Source organism: Chamaea fasciata, unplaced genomic scaffold (genome assembly GCF_029207755.1).
Source record: "Chamaea fasciata isolate MVZ Bird 193981 ecotype frontalis unplaced genomic scaffold, bChaFas1.0.hap1 SCAF_5, whole genome shotgun sequence".
NCBI lineage: Eukaryota > Metazoa > Chordata > Aves > Passeriformes > Sylviidae > Chamaea > Chamaea fasciata.
The window spans coordinates 3,323,283-3,339,812 of NW_027094090.1; the positions used below are offsets into that span (position 1 = coordinate 3,323,283).

Genomic DNA, 16,530 nt, shown 5'->3' on the forward strand with positions numbered 1-16,530 from the left:
GGGACAGCTTGTGTCCCCAAGGGCTGCTGTTGAGTGGCCTGAGGGTAGAGAGGTGGCCTTGAATTTCTTCAAGGAGCACCAAGTCCATCCATCAAGAACAGCGTGATGGGATCCCACCTCTCTCCACAAAGTAGAGTTTGTAACAGGTTTGGGGCTGCCCCACCCCTGGAAATGTTCACGGTCAGGTTGTATAGGGCTTGGAGCAACCTGGGATAGATAGAGTTGTCTCTGCCCATAGAAGGGGGTTGGAACTGGGTGATCTTTATGGTTCCTTCAAATCCAAACTATTCTGTAAATAGCAGCAAGGACCTAATAAACCTTTCCCCCTTTGGTTTCCAGCTACAGAGCACTTCCCAAAGGAGCCAGGCAGGATCTGGCCCAGCATGAATAATGTGGCTTTTGGCTAGGGCTTTTCACCTGTGGCTCTCAGAGCATTTGGCAAGGGGCTCCCCTCACTTTCCAGTAATTGCAATAATCTCAGCAATGCACACAGTGATTCAGAGGTTTTATCATTACATACCTTTGTGCAAAGGACGTGGCACAAACCCGCCTACCTGCAACTCAAAATAATTTCCCCTTGTTAAGGTTGCAGTCATGAGTTACTTGCAGGAAAGAAAATGCAGAAGACTCCAGATGCAATCCCAAGAAATTGTTGCTGTCATTCATCCAGCTGGTCAAAATGTGACGATCAGGATCAGTTACTCAGCAACTGACCTGGCATTGGGCTCCTTAGGTTTAAGGTCCCGCAGACTCATTTGAACTCGCAGGCAGAAATAAGTTCTTCTGAGGACAGATAGTCTCCTCTTGGAAACCTAGTAGTTCTTGTGAATCCTGGAATTCCTTTGAATTGGAAAGGTGGAGTTTTTTCCACAGGGGAGCTGACTGCTTGTGAATCAGACTTCTGAAGAAAAATTTAATTTGGTGATAATTTAAGATTTAGCTAATGCACAGGACGATCTTTTGGCAACAGTGTGATGTAAGTTTGACGTTTTCAGGTTATAAACCTCAAGCAAATAAAAAGAGAGAGAAGGATGGCTTCGGAAAAGTTCCATTGGGCCGTAAGTCAGAGGCTGTTCCACAACATTTTATCTCTGAAATGTCATGCTGTACTGGCCTCAAAGCAAGAAGAACAGACGGTTCATCTAATACAATTATTTTAGGATCCTTTCATCATAAACAGTGTGCATGCCAAAATGAAAACGTATCATGGGAAAGCATTTCTTATTGAAGCCTGAATCTCCTCCCTAATGTTTATTCTATGTCATGGAGAACACTGGGGGCCAAATACACTCTGGGTTAAAAACACTGGCATCAGTTCTTGCAACACAAACTTGGCAGGGATTCAGGATGTGACAGCTGAAGGAGGCTGCAGCCTCTCTTGTACCAACAAACCAGTTGGTGCCCAGTGCTGGTGAGTGAGGAAGGGGGAGAATGGAGGGAAATCTGGTGCATGCTGTGGAGGTTCGATCCCTTCTGGAGCTGCTGGCTGGCACCCTGGATCCCGGTCGTGGTGTCTCAAGAACCTGCAAGGTGCAGAGTAGGTGGGTAGCAGCAATATCCTCCTCCTGTCTTGCTATAAATCCCTGCATGGTGGTGAATGCACCTCCTGGCAACAGCTCTTTGAATGCCACCCTGGGTGGCAAATCAATCTCTTCCTCATCTTCAAGAACATTTTGAAGTCTTTTTCTTGGGAGAAAAAAAACAACTTTGGTTGCTGTTAGTTGAGTGGGGGTACTGCAAAATTTTCTCAGTATGTTCCCTTTTAGTGGATTATTTGGGCTGTTTCATTGTTGCCACACTCTGGGCTGTTGTCTTTCTTCTTGCCAACACAATCCATACATTTAACAACAGTGACACTGCACTTTGTTGCATTTAAATTCACCTTATTTCCTTGGTTTTCTCCTGCCATGAGTCTGGAACTTCCACGTCATCTTCAAGTTTATCAGTGATGATTATTATCATTTCCTTTGGGTCAATCCCAAAGACACTGAACAACCCAGGGTCCAAAATAAATAAATGGAAGACTTCAATATCTCTAGTCTAATTGAATTTCAAATTGCATTATAAGATCTCTTGCTGAAATAGTTTTTAATCCATTTAGTATCCCAGATTAGGTTTTGTACCATTTTCCTTTAATTGGGACTGTGTTCAGGAACTGTTCAATAACTTGCAGAAATCTAAGTAATTTATAACAGGCTTATCTTTATTAACCAAACTTACATTCTCATTAAAAAAACATTCATTTGTTTGACATGACAGACTTTCCATAAAACTGCTCAGGCATATCAATCAGGTTAGCATCCTCTAATTCATTACTAATCACAGCCTATATCAGATTTTCTTTGATGCTGTTTGGGATCAGGTTTAAACCAATGAATTTGTAATTACCTGGGATTTTCCTATTATACAGTCTTTGGATTCTGCATATAGTATTCTTACAAATTTATGCAAAATAGAACCAACATGCTCGGGCAGCTCTATAATTTTGTTGGCAATCAGCTGGAATGAGCAGGACAGCAATCGGTCTACCCCAGATCCACCCATAAAGGATTTCACCCATGCAGAGATTTGGGGAGGGAAAGACCTTCAGGGATCTCCAGGCTCCTCTCTCACACCTTTCCATCAGATTTCCCAGAGCCTTTCCCAGGGGAGTTCTGCAAGGACAGAGATCCCAAAAGGTCTCTGGACTCCTGTTCCAGTAGTTAACTACTTTAGTTGTGGTTTTTTTTCCCCTCCTAATATCTCGTTTTAACATCATTTTCTGCCCCTTGGGTTGATTTTCTCTCACCCCATCAGCATGCACCTTCAAGAAAAATCTGGCACTGTCTTTGCAACAATCTCCTATAGGCAGTTAACGACAGCAATAAGCCTTGTTATCTTAATAACCTCTACTCTTCTCGGTCCCACCAAGTGTTCTCTGTGGGCCGAGGGCTGCCCCCAGTGTGGAGAAATGTCCAACTTCACCAGTAGCTCCTCTGATGGGGGACAGACTGCTCAGATACTGAGAGCTGCTTGTTTAATGCTCTCTGCCAAAATAGAAATGGGTAGACATATTCACCTGGCTTAAATGCTACCTCAATCCTTGGAGTTGCTCAGTGGAGAGTGCCCATGAGCCTGGAGAGCCTAAGGAAAGCCTTGAGCAAGAGTCAGCTGTGTGCAGTTAATGAGAAAGAAGAGGCAGGTGGATCTACATGGAACTGTAGGTCTCTGTGACCTTGCAGGTTTGTGCTCTTCCTTGTTTAGAGATGTGATCGTTTTATGAGGAACAGTGACCCAGAGAGCTGGGGACTTAATTTACTACATCTCATATAGGCCTGGGTTTGTTGTCTGATTTATTAAAAGATAGCAGCACAATTTTTGGTGCGGAAAAGAAAAATTTGTATGCTGGACACTATAAATCTGAAAAGGTAAAGGGATGCTTCAGTGCATGGTACACTCAGACCCCTTAATTGCCTTTCCTAGAAAAGAAAAGCCTGCTTTGTCTCACACCCAGCTGGAGAGGGGACCCTCAGCAGGCAGGTGGTCTCTGTAGTGCTTGTAGGAACATCATCCTCATCTACCACCCCTAAAAAGGTTTTAATGAAGCCTCCTAGCTCTAAGTGCAGATCCTGGGAAGAAGAGGGAAAGAGATGAGGGGATGGGAAATGTCCTTTTCCAGTCCTTCTGGATGGAGAAAAAAGAGAGCAAGGACTGGCATATTGCAGAGGTGAGCATGGGTCTAAGAGACAAACTCATTATTAATTAGATCTGCAATAATGGAGTAAAATGAATAACGGTTTCCTACCTGGCAAATGAGCCAAGGGTGCTCTGCAAAGAGGGACTGTAACAAAAACTGCCCTGCAAGCCCAGCAGGAGGGTGTGAAACTGTGTTTGGAGGGAACAGAAGTGCAAATGATGGAGCAAAGTTCCCGTGGGAGAAGGACATTGGAGCTCGATGGGATTGGACTGACTAACAGGGAGGAGATTGCTGAGGACAGGAAGGTGGGGGTTAATTAAGTTGAAAGAGATAAGGAAATGATGGAACATCTTCCTGCAAGGAAAGGAAGGAGTGAGGGAAGCAGAGAAAGGAGGATGAACATCAAGCTGTACAAAGGTGGGAAACAAGACTAGGAAAATTATGTCTGTAAAAGTATAGCGTGACTGTGGAGGACTAAAATGAGAAAGACCAGGGGCAAAATGAGTTTCAATTAGAAGGGATATAGAGGGCGATAAAAGGATGCTCTGCAAAGGTATTGAAATAGGAGGAAGGTAATGGAAATTATACATAACTGAATTAATAGAAAATGAGGGAACAGAAATAACAACAGAGAAAAGACTGGAGCATTCATTAGTTTTTGTGCTTTAGCTATGGAGGGAAATAAAATATTTTTTAAAAAGATTATGAACTGGTATTTATTAGAACTGCTTTTACTGCAGAAGGTAAGACAAACCAAACTAGCAAATAAACACCACTAAAATCACTCAGAGAAGTTAGGCAAGTTCAAGTCAGCAGGACTGGATGAAGTTTCCCCTAGAGCACTTCAGGCACTGGCCAGAGCAATCTGACTCATGAGTAATTATCCAGGAGAGCTCATGGAGAAAAGAGGAGATCCCAGAGGAGGAGAGAAGGGCAAACACAGTGCCTGTCTTTAAAGAAGGGGAAGCAGGACTTGGGGAATTACACAGCAGCCAGTTCAGCATGTAATGCAAAAACTGGTATACAATAAACCGTGCAATGATCTCTTTGCTGAGCATTTGACTGACAATAGAAAAACATACAGTCAGTCAGACTGGATTTGTCATAGAGGAGTGATGTTAAAACCATCCAGTTTCCATCTTTGAACCCAACAACTGTGCTGTAGAATAAGGAAGAGGGAGCATATGTCATGTATTTTGAAAGAAGCAGGGTTTTTAACACCATTTCACATGACATTTCCATAAGCTGACCGGGAATTATGATCTCTGTGAAATCATCTTAAGACATACTTGACAGAAAATAAATGTATTCACACAAGAATTACTAATTCCCTTCCTTTGGATTTAGAGGTTTTCCAAAAGGGCTCCCTCAGGGTTTGCTCCTGGACCTGATACTAGTATTTTCATTTGTTATTTGGATGATGAAATAAAGACTATATAAATACTCCAGAGGATGTGTTCTAGAATGTGGCTGGGAAATCAGAGTAACAGAGTAAAATCAACCAGATTAGGTTCAGTAAGGTAAAAAGCAACAAAATATGTCAATGCAAAGTGACAAATGCTGGTCAAGAAGGCATTCAACAGAAAAAGAGCAGTGAAAGAGGCACTGGAGAGGACACAGCTGTTGCAAAATAAGGCAAATCTTATTCTGGGGTGTATGAACAAGAGTGAAACATCAGAAGCAATGATTCCACTCTAATGTGGAAATACCAAGTGTGGGTTTGGATGCTGTGCTAGGAGAAGGTAGAAGAATGTTGTAGACAAACGTACAGGGGATGGAGGAAAGCAATGAGAATTATGAGTGGTTCAAAGATTTGGAGGATTTTCTTTGCTTTTTCCAGAAGGGAAAAAAACATGTGAGAAGATGAAAACTGCCTTCTAAGATAGAGGAGACTTATAAAAAGGTTATTGACAATTGTTCTGGGTCCCACGGAAATGTATTGGCAAAGATTGTTGTTACTGGATATCTGGGGGAGAAGAAAACCCCACAAATTAAACCCGTAAGTTTTCTAATTCAAAGCAAATTTCTTTGAATTAAAATTTCTAAATCAATTTTTAAGTATTCCTCTCTGGAAGTTGTTTAGCTTCTCTCAGGGATGTTTGGATCCTGCTCAGGGTACCAAGGAGAATTTGTGGTCTTTATCCATCTTCCCTCTTCCATGACTGTCTCCTCAAGGTGTGACAGTGCTTCCATCTTCCCTATGCCTGGCCAGAATGTGAAATATCGATGCAAATCCTGTGTTTGCACTTTAGCAGAGCTTCAAACACTCTGTTGGTGTTAATTAATTATCCAACAACAGCAGGAAGCCAGCAATACCAAATGCAGCATAGAGCTTCCCTGACCAATAACAAAAGAAATCCTTCCTCCTGAGCATTGCAGAGCTCCACCAATTCTCTTCCCTAATGCACCACCAGCAGAATGAAGAGCCTCCTTTTCTGCAGACCTCCCACAGACAGCATGTGGCTGCTGGGGCTGAATGTGGGGCTGATGTCCTCACTCCTGAGGGCTCCAAAAATTCGGGAGCGTGCTGGAGGGCAAAGCAGCCGTGCAAAAACACACATCGAATGCCGGGGAAACAGTGCGTTCCTCACTTTTCCTTAAAAAGGAACATCTAATTTGTGAATAAAGGAATAATACACGGATAAAGTTTGCCAGAAGTGTTGTTCAAGAGGAGCAGGTGGTGAGGAAAAAGGAGGAGGATGTTCGCAGGCTATATTCCTATCTGGAAGAAATATACTTTCTCTGAACTCTAGGAAGATTATGAAACAATCTTCTGGATGTCTCTGGGTAGTGATAAAGGAAAAGAGAAATCAAACAAAACCAGGAGCAGTCTCATGGTAGAGCCCATTGTACTTCAACTAATGGAAAAAAAGGAGATAGAGGAGCATGTTTTTTGAAAAAGAAAGCAATTATGTAATGAACAAGTGCTGGTGGACCTGAAGGAAAATGATACGTCAAGGATATTGTGAATTTTAAAGTGAGGGGAAAAAAAAGAGAAACAAAAAAGGAAAAGAGACTAAAAAGACAAGAGGAGGAGCTTTTAGATTTTGACTGCTGTTCAGCACAGCCCTCAGGGTCTTTGGGAATTTTCTGGTGTTCTGAACGTGTTGCATTCTTCCTTCTTACACTAACACCAAGTTCTGAATGATCGGATGGCAGGGATGGGTTTCTGTGGGCATCTTTTTTCTCATATAGCACTTTGCTTCCTCCATAAAAGTAGCATGACTGAAGACTGAACTTGTCAGTGTAGATGTGCAGCATGAACTTGAGGAGGGAAAGATATCCACCCATATTTTTAGAGAGGGCAACTAGTCAGTTTAGCTGGTCAGGCAGCATGGGAAGATCCTAATGCCCATGAATTTGCTGCTGTACTTTACCTTGAATATTTAACAAAGGCATGGTACCAAAGGTTTTCAACTTAAATATCACTTTGTGAATCTTGTATGATGCTCATGGCATCCCTGTCCATCAACTAAATAATTCCTGTTTCCAGGAGGATGATACAGAGACCAAGAATTCAATAATATATATTTGGCAAATTTTGATGCTCCTTAAAGGTGGGACCCCTTTGCTCACTGGGGAGGTGAGGTGTGAAATCAATGTTCATACGGTCTCTGCACCTCTCTGCTTGGTCGCTGGGGTGACTGCAGCTACTGCACTTCTCATGTTGCTGAAGAGGTGGATGAGGAAATGATCAGAGAGGGTAGGATGTGGTTAAAGCCTCAGTTTGCTAACTGGGGCTAATGTGAGGGAAGCATATTATATCTCACATCCATTAAGGCCTCCAGCAATCACCTCCCACGAAGGCAAAGGAGTGGCAGAGAAGGAATTGTGACTTCCTGAGTCCCAGCAGCTCCTAGAGCTGTTCCTGTTAATATTCAATTATGTGCTGCCCTGGACTTAGAGAAGCTTAGGGCTGAACTACATCTCGCTCCAGCCCCGAGGCTCAGCTGCAGCAAACACAGCTGCAGGAGGCTGAGCCACGGAGAGAAACAGCCCCAAAACAGGGTTATCACACCTCCAGCCGCCTGTGCGGAACCAGCGCGTGGGAGGAACTGCTCTGTCCACCCCTGCCCTCTCCACCTCCCCTCTCCAGGCTGTGAGACTCTGGAGAGCTGGTTATTCTGTGAGCTGTGGCCAAGGTCATCAGACTCTTTCCCCCGTTTTTTACCCTGGATGTGCCAATTGACCACAGAATGCTCTGCATGAGCTTCCTCTGCATCTCACACCACACAGCTTCTGCTGTGGCTTTTCCTTCATCTCATCCCCCCACCTGAAGTGTGTCCCATCCTCATTGACCCACCCACATTCTGATAAGTCCCTTCCACTTCCAGATCATGGTATTAACTTGACATTTGCAAAAGGTCACAGTGTTTGCTCTGCTTGAGTGTTATATTGCTCACTCTTTTGTTGTTCTGCTTTGTAAGCTCTTCAAGGCAGAGGTTATCTCCTACACAGTGTCCAGAAGAACGAGGCCCCTGGTCTCAGTTGGTGTCTAACAGCTAAATTAGAAATAACAACTTGCTCATCGATGGAGAGGCTGGCACCAATTTTATAGATTGCTCATCAGAGGATAATGAATCTTAATTTACACGCAAAAACCTTCCTTCCAGAAGAGGTCCATAAGCAAGATCACAACTAATGTCTTAATTTCAAAGACTACCAGCATCAGATCCCTGCTGTATTTCCAGGAGTCCATTCGGACCACGTGGTACTGCTGGAGCATATGCCATTTGCTGCAGGAACAAATGTGGGACATAAGGGAGGTGACACACAATACATACTTTGTGCATCCAATTTATGCAGATGAAGTCCTGGCTTTTTTTAGCCTGGAGTTTGTCACGCTGGAGCTGTTTGTTGCATCAAACTAATTGCAATGGAGATGTGCGTGTATGGTACGCGCAGCATCAGGGTGTCCCCACTCCGGTGGCTGCTCCCAGAGAGGTGCAGCTGGTGAAGAAAGGACACATAAATTAAACCTTTGCACTCAGGCAAGAATGGATCTGATCCTGTCTGCAGTCCTGACCTGACCAGCATTCCCTGTGGTGGAGATGCAGGACTGGAGCTCTCCCATCTCCTTTAGGGAGCCAGGAGGGCTCCAGCCAAGGTAGAGACCCAACATCATCCATGAGGAAATACCCCAGGCTTGGCTCTTCTCAAACATAAACCAATTCTGAGCCTCAGCTACAGCCAGGCTATTCCAGAAAGGAGGATGGGAGAGTGGGGCTGTCAGATGCAGTAGCCTGAAGCCTGTGGTTGACGCTGCTCTTCATCTGATGTTGGCATTGCAGAGAAAACACATCCACGTCTGGAAGAGGTGCGGGTGGGGGATCTTGGCCTTTAGCTTTAGCAAGGCAGCAGACTGACAGCTGTGCTGGCTCTAGGAACAGCCCGACCTGCTCCTCTGCCATGGTTTGTTTTGGGACTCACACAAAAGCCAAAACATTCCCCCAAACAATGTACAGCAATTTCCAAGTATTAACTTTTCTGTTGCTTATAGTGATACTCCTTAAATTCCTCTATTATTTTGCCTTGAAAACAGTTCATTCCCTGAGTTAGCCCAGTTCCTCTGCTTCTCCAGGATATCCCTTGCCAGCCAGAGAAAACTGTACTAGGCAGGATAGGGCAGCGCTGTGGCTCAGAGTCAGTACACAGAGATTAATTGCCTGCCACAGGTGGGTTGGTGGCTTGAAGGTGGATGCCAACCTGGAGCGGTCAGGGCTGAGTTCTGCTTCAATTCCTGATCCAAGTCTCTCCCTCCTGCCTGTGTGCACCTTGCAGGAATATAACTGAGCTTGAAGTATGTGCTTCCTCCCAAATTCATCTGGAATTCATTAACGGGTTCAGAAGCTTTTGGGAGAGAGGGATGGACACGTACCTGCACAGAAAAGCAGCGCAGCAGAACCTTTGTTTCCTTAGGGAGGCAGCCTAAAGAAATATTAGCATTTATTCTCATCTGTTGCTGAGCTTACGACCCACACAAATAACAGGGAATAGCGAGCAAGCAGCCGGCTGCAGAATGGGAACAGGGAAAATGACTCAGCAAGCTTGGCACCAATCTGGAGAAAATGCAGGTACATTAAAACCTTGCTTGAACATCAATCTCATCTGTGACGTGATATAGAAACAGCAGCCAGTGTAGATATTTGGATTTGATGGAAACATTCCTTCTGATAAATGATTTAGCTCTGCTCTTGCAAGTAGTTAAATCCAGGAGCAGAGCAGGTGAGAAGCTGCCTTCATATATGCCAGCAAAGGAGAGAAAAAGTTCAATGAAAACCTCTCACTGCTTTCTAAATATGCTTTTTTTCTTCTGCTATCAGTTGACAAATAGCTGCTGAATTATAGTTTCATGCTTTGTTCATGTCATTTTCCCCAAGAACAGTATTTCCTGCTACATCACCTTAGAAACTCGATCAACAAACACACTGCTCTATACGTAAACAAAGCTTTATTTTACTCTATTTTTGACAGCAGCCAGCATTTTAGAAACCAGAACATTTCGGGTTCTCTGGGCTATTTGCCTCAATTTCACAATTTGATTTTGGTTTTGAGGGCCTGTCAGCATTGTTTATACCCAGATCTGTTGGAGTAGTGATGTTTTTGTGTGAGTGGCAAAGAAAATATATTGCTGCAAATTGCTCTCTGGAATCAGACTTTCTTCTCTGGGGAGTCTAAATGAAACTGCACTTTCTAACATATGGGAACTAAAGACTGAAATGAATTCGAAAGAGAAGTGAAACAAGAAAATTCAGCGTCAACAACAAAAATGGATAAAAAAACAAGCAAAGACAACTTTGACAATTAAGCAGGACCATCTCCAAAACTCAAGCTCCAATAAAACCTAGGAGTGTTATCACCAACAGAGCACCTGAAGAGCTCTGCAGGGCCCTTTAGCCATTTCCTTGTGTAATAACATCAGATCTTGTCCTGACCTCATGACAAGGTCTTTCCTTTTAACTGTGGAAAAACAAGATCAAAGCCCTATAAAGTTTTCTTACTTGGTTTCATTAGATGAGCATTTCCCAGGTAGCTGCTGTGAAAAAAACAAATTAATCCAACAACAAACAGGGGATTTTATCTGGCAGTTTTTAAAAACCTGCACAGGAGCCCCAACTACTGAGCTTCCTGTGATCTGCCACCACATGAAGACAGGGACCATCAGTTAGGGATTAATTTTAAGGCAGATATTAAAGCCTATCACATGATGAAGGATTTTCCTATATGTGGACTTGAATGGGATGCTTTAAATCCTGTGTGTGCACATGGATACGCACGTGTATGTGCATGCCAGTGTTTATTCACGGGCAGACACAGCCTCAGGCTTCTTCAGGCCTTTCCAAGGAACATAAATTTGGGAGGGGGGACAGAGCGAGAGAGAAGAGTCATCTTTAAACTTCACATTTTTACAAGTAAGTTTTTGAAGGAGAAAGGCTGAGGGGGAGAGAGCCAAGATCGTAAAGATTTTATAACTAACAATGTTTTTTAAGAGGAGACAGAATCTCTGCTTTTTTTTAGTGCAAGATCTCACAATAATTTAAAGCAAATTTGGGAAATAGCTCCCTTTTGACAGAAATGCCTAATTTTCCTTTTCTGCTGGGCTGTAACCTAAAGCATCTCGGCTCGAGAAAATGAAATAAAGCTGAGCGATGATGCGCTGTCACTGCTGCTGCTGCCACTCTGCCTCCTGCAAATCTCCCAAAATCATGCACAGCTCTCCAGGTCAGAGCCTGGGAAGGCAGCAGTGCCTTCTCCTTCCAGGCTCAATCCTACACCAGACAAACTTACCCGGGGCTTTGTAAAACACGGCCAGGGTTTGCAGCGAGTAGCTCTGCCCGAGGTGCCGCTTCCAAGGGTTGGTGTGGAGAGGAAACTCTTCCCATGACACAGCAGAACAGCAACAGCAGCAGCAGCAGAGTAAAACAGATCAGTTCTGGCAGTACTCCTAAAAGACTACTTTAAATCCCAGCTCCAGCCTCTTCCTCCTTTAAGGATGATCTGAAGAAGGGAATACGGAATAAAAAGAGGCTTAGTGAGGGAGGGAAATGAGGCCTGGAGATATGGGAAGCAAGGCAAATTGTAGTTAGGCTCCACCGCAGTGGGACAGCCTGGATAAATGGCAGAAAGGAGCCCAGTGAGGAAATTCCCCCAGAATTGGACGGGAAGTGTGGATAAAGTGTGTCGGGTGGATGGAGGGAAGACTGAGAAGAAGTAAGGAAAGGAGGGTGAACTGCTCCTCACTCCGTTAAATCTTTACAGCTAAAATAATTAGTAATTTTTAGAAAACTCAAAAAAAAAAAAACCCAAAACATAATAGTAGAGATTATCTGAAACACTGATCTGTTGGATATACAGCTCATTGCATGGGCACCTGGAAATGAGTGAGGCAGAGAACAGGTACTTCAAATCCAAAGCAGAAATGGCAGAGCTGAGGGAGATGATCCACTGTCACTGTACGATTGGGCCTGTCCTGGGTGGCGGGGCAGCTCCCGTCCCCTGCCGCGGCTGACAGCCATCAGCATCAACCCAGCAGTTAGAAAAAAGTCGTTTATATGACTCTCTTTAAGAAAATGTGGTGGTACACTGAAGAAATTAAATCCCCAACTTAAAATTTACTGCATCTGTGGGTCATGTTTTTTAATCTGCTGAGGGGCTGCTGGAATCTGTAAAGGAGTGAATGCGGGATTGCTTTTCTTCCTTCAGTTTTAACAACTAATCTATCTCCCCCTTCTCAATCTAGCCCCTAAAGCCTTGCACTTGATCACCAACACTGATGTAATGCCACCAGTTCGGGAGCAGAATTTTGGGGGCCTCCTGCAGGAACTTTTCAGGGGGAAAACCCCGAGAGCCCCCCGTGCGTTGTCAGCCTGGCAGTGGGACGGTGGAGCGAGTGGGCTTCAGCTCCCTGATCCCAAATCCTGGGGGCTGGTGGAGAGCAGGGAATAAAACCCACTTCAGCACCGCAGGCGGAACAGCAGCCGGAGGAGCACGGCGCTGCCGCCGGCCGGCCCCGCACCCCCGGCGGCTGCAGCCGGGCAGCGGGATGCGCGGGGAACCGGAGACTGCCCGAACCATGGGGAATTGTCGGCATCTTCCCTTTTCCATTCTGTGAGGGCTGGCTGCTTGCTGGTAGTGTTGCAGTGGCCGGCGCACATCCCTATGAGCGGCTCCTTCCAGCAGCTCGGCACAGAGCCGGCTGTCGGGAGCCGGCGGTGCGACGGGTCGCGACGGTGAAATCGCTTCGCTACCGACTGGCGGAGTTAAACGCGGCGGTAGCGACCACCCCATCGACCCCGCACGGGCAGAACAGCTCACATCTGCTCCTCCTCAGTCCGACACAAACAAGGGGGTTTTCTGCCTTTTTTTTTTTTTTTTCTCTTTTGGTTGTTTAGGACTTTTTTTTTTTTTTTTCCTGCCGCTTCCAGCACCCGAGACCCGCGGCGGCCGCAGACGAGCACCGGATCCCGCAGCCTCCAGGAACGGGGGCCATCCTTCCGCACGGTGCCTGCCCGGCCAGTTATTCCCCAGTTATTCCTGTCTGCGAAAAGAGAAGGGGGGGGGGAAAAAAAAACCAAACCCAAAAAAAACCCCAAAAACCAACCCCCCCCCCCAAAAAAAAAACCCCAAACCCTAAACACCAAACCAACCCCTAATAAATAATAATAGAAGAAGCAAGCGCAGCAACTTGCTTTAAGCAGAGGACGGTAGGACCAGGGAGCGCAGCCCCCCGGGAAGGGAGGTAGCTGAGGGAGGGCAGGCGGGCACCGGCAGGTCTCGCAGCTCCCCAGGGGTACCGGCGGGTCCGGCGGCGGCGGACGTGAAAGTCCCCTTTAAGTTTCCATAGAGAGGCCTCCGGGTGTCACATGATGGACATGATATAACGAAACAACATCGTGGGGAGGGACGGAGGGAAGCAGTGGGGGAGCCCGGGGAGGCGGCGGTGCCCCCCGACCCGCCCGCCCCGGCTGCACCTGTCTCGGCGCGCCGGGAGCGCGGTGTCCGCCCCGCTGATGGGGCTGCGGGCGGCACCTTCCCCCGGGGAGGAGGAGAAGGAGGAGGAGGAGAAGGAGGAGAGCCGGTGGCGGAGGTAAGTTAACGGCGGGACCGGGGCGGGGGGCGCGGGGTGCGGGCGCGGTGTGTGCGCGGAGGGGATGCGGGGTGTGTGTGCGCGGGGTGTCTGCGGTGTCTCCGCGGAGCTCCGGGCGTGTGCGCGCCCTCCCGCCCTCCATGTCCGCATTCCAGCTCATGTTGCGCAGATAAAATTCAAACTTGAGGTAAACACAAGCGGCGGGGGGGGGCGGACGGGGAACTGGGGGGGAGGGAGGCTGGCTCCATCCCGGCTTCATCCCGGTTCCATCCCGGCTCCTGCCGCCCCCTCCCCGCCGCTTCCTCCGCTCCGCACCCGCGGAGCCCCCGCGCACCTGGGGGAGAGCCGGCACCGCGCTGCTTCCCCCGGGGAGAAAGAGCCATGCGTCCCTTTCCCCGCACTCCCGGTAGGACACGGCGGGTCGGGGGCGGGGGGGAGCGTGGCGCGGCAGGTGCGCGGGGTGCTGTCGCGACATGGCGGGGGGGGTGCGTGTGCGTCGCGACATGGGGGAAGCAGCCAAGTGACAGCGCGGAGTGGTGGGGGGAAAAAGGACGGGGCTGAGCGGCGTTGTTTTCCTCGGTGCTGCGTGGGTATCCCAAACAGAGTGGGACTAATAGCGGTGCCCCCCCCTCGCCCCTCGATCCCGCTTTTCTCCATACGCATTTCCAAGTGCGTATGGAGAAAACAAGATGCGGAGCGGGGCGGGCCGGGGGGGGGGGGGGGGAAGGCGGGCAGGGCCGCACTGCCGTTCGCAGCCCCGGTCCGCGATACAGGCGGTGCCGCCGCGGGGATATTTAAGCGCTTCCCCGCGGGGCGATGATGGAGGCGGTCGAGAGTGCCCCACAGGTGGGTGCGTGCAGGGAGAAGGGCCGAAGCGCAGGTCGTGTGGGGAGCGCCCGAGCGGTCCCGCACTCCGCGGACTCGCGGCGGGAGGCGCTGCCGGGGCTGGGAGTGAAGTGGGGTGCGGGGACAAGACCTGGCAGCCGCGGGTTGCTGAGTGGCGCAGCTCCGGGCGCCGCGAGCGGTGCGGGGGTGACGGCGGTGCCGCCATGGCGGGTGTGAGGGAGCGGCGCCCTCAGGGGGGTCCCGGCGGCCCCGCCGAGGGCGGGAAAAGCGCGCGCGGCCCCCGCCTGGCGCCTCCTCAGCACTGCACCAAGGCGGCGGGGCGGGGGGGGGGGGCGCGCAGGGGGGGGAGGTGGCGGTCACGCCCACCGCGCCCCCCCGCCGGCCAATCGCCGGGGGCGGCGCGGCGGGGACACGCCCCCCCGGCGCGCGCTGCGCCCTCCCGACCAATCGCAGCGCAGCTCGGCCCCCCCTCCATCGCCCCTCTTCGCCCACCCGCCTGTTTGTTACGGTCGGGGCCACGTGCCGGCGCCTCGGGCCCGTCACGTGGCCCCCGGGGCCGGTGGGTCTGACGGGGACCGTGGGGGTCTGACGGGGACCGTGGGGGTCTGACGGGGACCGTGGGGGTCTGATGGGGACCGTGGGGTCTGGGGCTTTCCTGTCCTTGGGGCGTCTGATGGGGACCAGGAGACGTCCTGCCTCTGGGATCTGATAGGGTGACGCTGGGGGGTCTGGAGCCCTCCTGTCCAGGGGGGAATCTGACGGGGAACAGGAGGGTCTGGAGCTGCCCTGTCTGTGGGGTCTGACTGGGAACAGGAGGGTCTGTAGCTGCTCTGTCTATGGGGTTTGATGGGAAGCAGGAGTGGCTGGCAGCTTAGGAGGAGCTTGAAGCCCCCTTGCCCAAAGGAGTCTGACTGGGCCTGGCTCTGGCTACCCCCCCCCCCAGGGAGCCTGAATACCCCCTATCCAGGGAATGTGGCCAGGACCCTCTTGCCATTGTCCCCAGGCCCTTGTTCGCCACGAACGTCCATTTGGCCCTGGCCCCATTAAACCTTCTCTGAAGGGCCTGTCCCTGGCTGTTGTTCCTGTCATGGCCGAGCCGTGACAGCTTGTCCGTGGCTGGCTCTGGCCTCCAGAGAGGGAGGTGTTTCTCTCCCGAGAAGAGCTGTTTATGCCCAGTGATTTTTTCTTTTTTTTTCTTTTTTTTTTTTCTTTTTTTTTTTTTTTTAATTTCTTTCCCCTCCCTCTGTGCTCTCCTGCGTAAGCCACAGCAGCAGCTCGGTGTCTGCCCAGCCCGGCAGTGTTACGGCACGGCTCTTATGTAGGTGAAGCTGGGGAACGCTGCAAGGATCATGTGGAGCTCTCAGTCTCCTGAGCCTGGAGCTTTGAGCCTATTTATAGGTGGGTTGGGCAGTGTTCCGTGTGAAGAACTTGTTCCACGTCCGAATCCTTGGGAAAACGAGGTGTCTTTAAATGACGGTGTTTCGTTTGGGGTGGTTGTTCCTGGGAGTGGGGTTTTATGAAACCCTCTGGAGCACTCTGGGTTGTTAGTAGGTTATGTGGAGAAAGGCGAGTCAGTTTGGAGTTAAGGAACGTGATGCCATTTTAATGGCAACTTCTCGGGTGGCAGAGCAAACAGTAAGAGGATACTCGGTTCTAGATCAGCAGCTTTCGGCTTTGCAGGCAGTGGACAACTCAGGGTCGGTGGGAAGCCACAGGGGGAAGGACATCGTGTTTTCTGTAGGCTTATGCTCATTATACTGTTTGCTGTACTGCTGAAGATTTTGTGGCCGACAAGCTGAAAAAAAAAAAAAAATGGAAATCCACTATTCTAGATCCCCGAGATGTTTTGGTTTAGAATAAGTGGAGGAGGGGTGGGGGAAAAAACCCTCAGCTGTGTGTTCTGTTGTGTATCTTTCTATTG

General features: G+C 48.8%; 2 long non-coding RNA genes across 3 annotated transcripts in view; one reads left to right on the forward strand and one right to left on the reverse strand.

The window, feature by feature from the left end:
• Nucleotides 1-7,370: 7,370 nt before the first annotated feature.
• Nucleotides 7,371-13,240, reverse strand: LOC136289172 (uncharacterized). The gene is made up of 3 exons (XR_010720732.1): nt 11,465-13,240; nt 9,555-9,604; nt 7,371-8,626 (listed from the first exon to the last, which is right to left on the reverse strand). It is a non-coding gene; the product is annotated as an uncharacterized lncRNA (long non-coding RNA).
• A 321-nt stretch (nt 13,241-13,561) lies between these two features.
• LOC136289171 (uncharacterized) overlaps nt 13,562-16,530 on the forward strand; it is a 117,660-nt gene continuing 114,691 nt past the window's right edge. The window contains exon 1 of one of the 2 annotated variants that reach the window (XR_010720730.1): nt 13,562-13,763. This is a non-coding gene — a long non-coding RNA (uncharacterized lncRNA). Of the gene's footprint in view, nt 13,764-13,939; nt 14,170-16,530 lie in introns of those variants that run through there. The other variant, XR_010720731.1, reaches the window with a different exon arrangement.